Source organism: Bos mutus, chromosome 5 (genome assembly GCF_027580195.1).
Source record: "Bos mutus isolate GX-2022 chromosome 5, NWIPB_WYAK_1.1, whole genome shotgun sequence".
NCBI lineage: Eukaryota > Metazoa > Chordata > Mammalia > Artiodactyla > Bovidae > Bos > Bos mutus.
Window position 1 is genome coordinate 65,679,403 of NC_091621.1, and position 6,269 is coordinate 65,685,671.

The window sequence follows — 6,269 nt, forward strand, 5'->3', positions numbered from 1 at the left end:
CCTTCAGTTCAGTCACTCAGTCGTGTCTGACTCCTTGTGACCCCATGGAGGCATGCCGTGCCTCCCTGTCCATCAACAACTGCCAGATTCTACCCAAACTCGTGTCCATTGAATCGGTGATGCCATCCAACCATCTCATCCTCTGTCGTCCCCTTCTCCTCCTGACCTCAATCTTTCCCAGAATCAGGGTCTTTTCAAATGAGTCAACTCTTCGCAACAGGTGGCCAAAGTATTGGAATTTCAACTTCAACATCAGTCCTCCCAATGAACACCCAGGGCTGATCTCCTTTAGGATGGACTCGTTGGATATCCTTGCAGTCCAATGGACTCTCAAGAGTCTTCTCCAACACCACAGTTCAAAATCATCAATTCTTCCACACTCAGCTTTCTTTATAGTCCAACTCTCACATCCATACATGACCACTGGAAAAACCATAGCCTTGACTAGACAGACCTTTCCTTATTAGCACCTAAATAGTATCAAAAGCATGGGCTTTGATTTCCTACTCTCGAAAAAGTCTTAAGCAAAATTCTCAAACCTTTCCTATTTCTTAAAAGGAATGTCTTATTTAGGTTAACAAGAACCCCAACACTGTTTATGACAAGCCAAGATACTTCATTTTGAAACCACGTTTTATTCACTGTATAACTCTTCTGTGTAAACACTTGATTCTAGTCACAGTCTGCATTTTGAGAAGCTGAAAGGATGGATAGGACCTGAATCACATGATATGGAAGGTGGAGGCGTATCTCACATCCTGTAATAACTGTCACAGCAGAGCAGATGTGAAATGCTAATGTCTGTCTCCTTGATGTTTTGCAAACTAGTGAGGTTTTCCTGGTAATTTATAAACTTGTTGAAGTCATGAGTGTTATGAAGCCTTTTTTATTTCCAGCTTAATCAGGAGCCTTACCTGAAAGGGCAACACTTACTACTTCTGTCAACAACTGTGTTTGTTCTGTATTGATACCAGTTATCATTAATCCACCTGAGAATCAAAATCTATTTACGTCTCCCCCTCTTCGCAATACACAGTATCCGGTTAGAATGACAGATGCTGCGGCTGGTGAAGATAAATGATAATTTCCTTTACATAAAAATTGCACTAATATCTTTAAAAACACCCAGATAAGAACCATTTCTTTCTTGTTAATACTGCCAAATAGGGTGTGAGTCGGAGAAGGCGATGGCACCCCACTCCAGTACTCTTGCTTGGAAAATCCCATGGATGGAGGAGCCTGGTGGGCTGCAGTCCTTGGGGTCGCTAAGAGTCGGACACAACTGAGCGACTTCACTTTCACTTTTCACTTTGATGCATTGGAGAAGGAAATGGCAACCCACTCCAGTGTTCTTGCCTGGAGAATCCCAGGGATGACGGAGCCTGGTAGGCTGTCGTCTCTGGGGTCGCACAGAGTCAGACACGACTGAAGCGACTTAGCAGCAGCAGCAGGGTGTGAGTGGAGAAATATCATCTGAATGCTAGTCATAAGAACACATGCCCAAAGATTATCTCATTAATTTAAACACTGAAGCAAAACTGAACAAAAAGCTCATAGAGAATCATGCACAGATGATGAGAAAGTATCTGGTCCTTCCAATTTATTTCCTGAACTCTGAGATCTCTAAGAAATGATGAGATTTTCATGAGGAAGTGTTAAAGTGATTGAAGACACAGATTTGTTCCATTGAAGGCAAGTGCAAACCATAGCAGAGCTTGTATTTTGAAACACACACATCCATAAAATTTACTCAGGAGCATCTGACTTCCTTTGGGAGTTTTAAGAGATGACTCAATCAATATAATCATTTGAAAGTGGAGATCCAAAATCCGTACTCAGGATTTATGATCATGTTATTACTTTTTCCCCCAAATTTTCACCATCATTTCTACAGACTATTATATCCTGCTGTCTGTGGGAGTTTTCCAACTCTGTTTCAAAGTTCGCAAAAGAAGAGAGTTTAGAGCATGTTATTTCTATAGATTGCCTAACTTTTAAATCCTTCAAAACTTTTTAATAGGAACTCTCTGCAAGGATTGTTCTACCCATACAAGTTGATAATATCTGTATCCAACAAATCAATTAAAAACTAAGTTTGAAAGTAATTGTCAGGATTATAACCTGTTATTTTGTGACTGTGAGTTTTCCAGAACACATGTATTGTAATCAAAGCAATAAAACAATAATACATGTTTTCCCTAACCCGGTTTATAAAGTCTCATTCAGATCTATATTATCTTCAAAATAGCAAAGACCTTTACTTCCTACTTTAGCATTGTAATTTAATAATTCAAATATAGCATTTTATTCAGAATACTCAGATTTCCTCACTTTAGTGTATTTTATAATTTTACCTAAAACAATTATTTGTTGCCAAATTGTAAATTTAAATGTACCTCATGAGTTCTCACATGATAAAATGGTAAGTAGCAATCCCTTAAGAATAATTAATCAGCAAATTTAGTGTAGACCTACTAGGCATAGGACAGAGTAACCTCACTATAAGAGATTATACAAAAGCTGTAAGGAACCATTCCTGTACTAAAGAAGCTTTCCATCTACCTGGGATTACAGCTTATGAGAATGAAGCATTTAAACAGTTATATAAGAGAATATACATTTCAAATGAGTAATTTGTCATTAAGAACAATCAATGACAATTTTCCAGCCCTTTTTAATTTGAATGTCTGAGGAAATGGGGTTAAATTGATCTAGTGACTTTTAATGAGGCCTTACAGAGCCTTGAATACTTAATATGTGATCCAAAGGACCAGTGATAAATGCATCACTGGAAGTTGGTTACAGATACAGAATCTCAGCCCTCAACTCAGATCTGGTGATCAGAATCTTCATTTTCATTCCATTCCTTCTCAAAATCAACCATATGCCCTTTAAATTTGAGACTATTATGGAAGATGTGTCCTTGAACTGAAAGAACAAAATAGCTAAGATGATAGAGATAAACAGAATCAGTGAAGGGCCCCAAAGTTCACTTAATTCATTTTTCTGTTTGCAGTGATCAAGTATAGAAAGTATTAGAAAACAGCTATAAGGAGAACCGGGCTTCCCAGATAGTGTTAGTGGTAAAGAATTCGACTGCCAATGCAGGAGACAAAAGAGACATGGGTTTGATTCCTGGATCAGGAAGATCCCCTGGAGGAGGGCATGGCAACCTACTCCAGTATTCTTGCCTGGAGAATCCCATGGACAGAGGAGCCTGGCGGGCTATAGTCCACAGGATCACAGAGTCGGACACGACTGAAATGACTTAGCATACATCCACATGAGGAGAACCATGACATCAATTAGGAAAACATAGCTTGAAGAAGACATACCATGTATTATGACAATTGTCCATGCAAGTTCTTTTCTTCCATAAGGAAAAAGGGCTAAAGGTAACATTTGTATATGTACCCAAAGGAGAGAGAAGTGAATCCAGTTGGTTAGAGCTTGTGATTCATTGAGCTGTGTCTTGCTAGTGGCTCTAAATTCTGTTCCTTGAAAGCATGAATTGGGGGACTTTCGTGGTGGTCCAGTAGTCAGTAATCTGCCTTGCAATGCAGGTTTGATTCCTGGTTGGGGAACTAAGATCCCGCATCCCACATGTCACAGGGCAAGCTCGCACACCACAACTACCGAGCCTATGAGCCACAACAACTGGAGAGCCTGGGTACCACAAGGGAAGATCCCTCATGATGCAGTGAGAAGCCTGCATGCTGCAACTAAGACTCGACGAAGCCAAATAATTAAAAAAAAAAAAAATGCATGAACTGGCCTTGCTGCCCTTTCACTAGAGAACTATCTTGTACTTCTTGTTCTTGTGGAATAAACATACCAGAGCAGAGTCTGCATATCCTACCCACAGGAGGGTTGGGAATGTAGGGTATGGCAATGAATCTAAAAACCTGTCCTCCTCTGCTTTTCGTAAAAATGGGCAGGTGAGGCAGCCTCCTGGTCCTTATAAGGAAGCTTGTTGGTTAAGTAGATTCTTGTTGGTGAACTAGTTATCTGTTGACCAAGTAGATTCTTTTTGGGCAAATAGATTCTAAAGATGCAAAATTTTTGTCTGAGGACCAAAGTCCCAAGATCTAGATTCTTTAAGGAAAGTAAAAGGCCCTCCTCAACCCTAAGCCCCAGAATTGGAAGATTATAGAGAGGTTAACAATATACTTTTCAAAGTAGGATAACTTTTATCCTAGGTAAAAGTTAGGTAAAAAGTGAAAATTCCTTAAAACCACACCACAACAACAGATGTAAACTAAGACTCTCCTGAACAAACCTCTGTTACCCTATAAATTACAGTGTGATTGCACGTGAAACTGGTTCAGTCGCTCAGTCATGTCCGACTCTTTGCGACCCCATGAATTCCAGCATGCCAGGCCTCCCTGTCCATCACCAACTCCCGGAGTTCACTCAGACTCACGTCCATCAAGTTGGTGATGCCATCCAGCCATCTCATCCTGTCGTCCCCTTTTCCTCCTGCCCCCAGTCCCTCCCACCATCAGAGTCTTTTCCAATGAGTCAACTCTTCGCATGAGGTGGCCAAAGTACTGGAGTTTCAGCTTTAGCATCATTCCTTCCAAAGAACACCCAGGACTGATCTCCTTTAGAATGGACTGGTTGGATCTCCTTGCAGTCCTGGTATGCTGCTGCTGCTGCTACTGCCAAATCACATCAGTCGTGTCCAACTCTGTGAGACCCCATAGACGGCAGCCCACCAGGCTCCCCTGTCCCTGGGATTCTCCAGGCAAGAACATTGGAGTGGGTTGCCATTTCCTTCTCCAATGCATAAAAGTGAAAGTGAAGTCCCTCAGTCGAGTGGGGTGCCATTGCCTTCTCCCTGCAGTCTTTGGTATAAAATGCCCTAAAAACTCAGAATGGAGAGACTGTGAAATCTCACTCCCCCAAATACTATCTTGAGCCCCTAATTTCTTTATTAGTAGACAGGCACGTACCTTCTTCTTTAGAACCGTCCCTCCATCAACCAAAACCTCCAGTGTTCACAGAGCCCCACCCACATATTCAATCAGGAAGAACACTGTCATCTGTGCACCACTTCTTTCTGCTATGTGTTTGGCCCTGTTGAAGCTGTGTTCTGCAAAATTCCAGAGTCACTGCCAATCCACCATGGAAATAAGGACTTAAAAATCCAGATCCAGGCTCAGGCCACTGTCATTCTGCAAGGAAGCAGGAGCCCACTTCTTCAGTATAGACAAGAGCAAGCGTGTCTCTCACTTGAGCTGGCAACACTTACAGGTCTTCACTGTGAATGTTTTGGTTGACAAGATGGTTATGGACTGGTTCAGTGTCGGGCAACCACAGCTTCCCTCTCCAGGGTGTTGGACCCCTTGTTGTCTTATAGTCTGCAAACACAATGTGTTACTCTTCTGAGAAGGTAATACTCCGTGACTCAAAGATAATTTACTTTGCTATTGAGGAATTCTTATACGTTTGGAGGAAGATAAAGGTGGATGATACCTCTTATGATTCCAAAACCAAATTATGGCACCTCTATTTAGAGAGATTCTTTTTAACTTATAAGATAAATAAGTCCTAGGGATGCAATGTTCAGCATGACGACTGTGGCTGATGTGTAATATACCGCAAAGTTGTTAAGAGAGTTAATCTGAGCGTTCTTATCACGAGGAGAAAAATTATTTTCTTTTACTCTCTTTTTCTTTCTTTTCCTTTTGTTATAGCTATACAAGAAGATAAAGGTTAGCTGAAGCTGTTGTGGTAATCACTCACAACACATGTAAATCAAACCATCATACTGTATGCCTTAAACTTAGACAGTGATGCATGTCAATTTTTTCTCAGTAAAACTGGAAAAGAATTTTTAAAATAACTAGAAAAGCTCTTTTAAGCTCTTTTTTAAAAAGCTTTAAAAATTTCAGAGAAAGACGGTGCGAACATTACTATTTTTATTTTCTCCTTTTTTATGTAATAAAACTACACATTTTGCAAGAAGAAATAGTGCAAAATACATTTTTAAAAAGGTAAACTCTGACAGAATATTCTGCTATGAACAGATTAATAAAATTGGAATGTGTCTATTTGCCAAGTGGGTGTCATTGTGATTTAACAAAGACCTGGGGGAGAAGGTATTAACGTTGGAGTTGGGGATGGAAATGTTTGAATACCAAGTAGAGCCATTTCCCAAGAAAAACTTTACTGGATTATGCTACGTGAAATAAGTCAGACAGAGAAAGACAAACAATTTATGGTATCACATGTGGAATCTAAAAACTACAGCTACTGGCTATAAC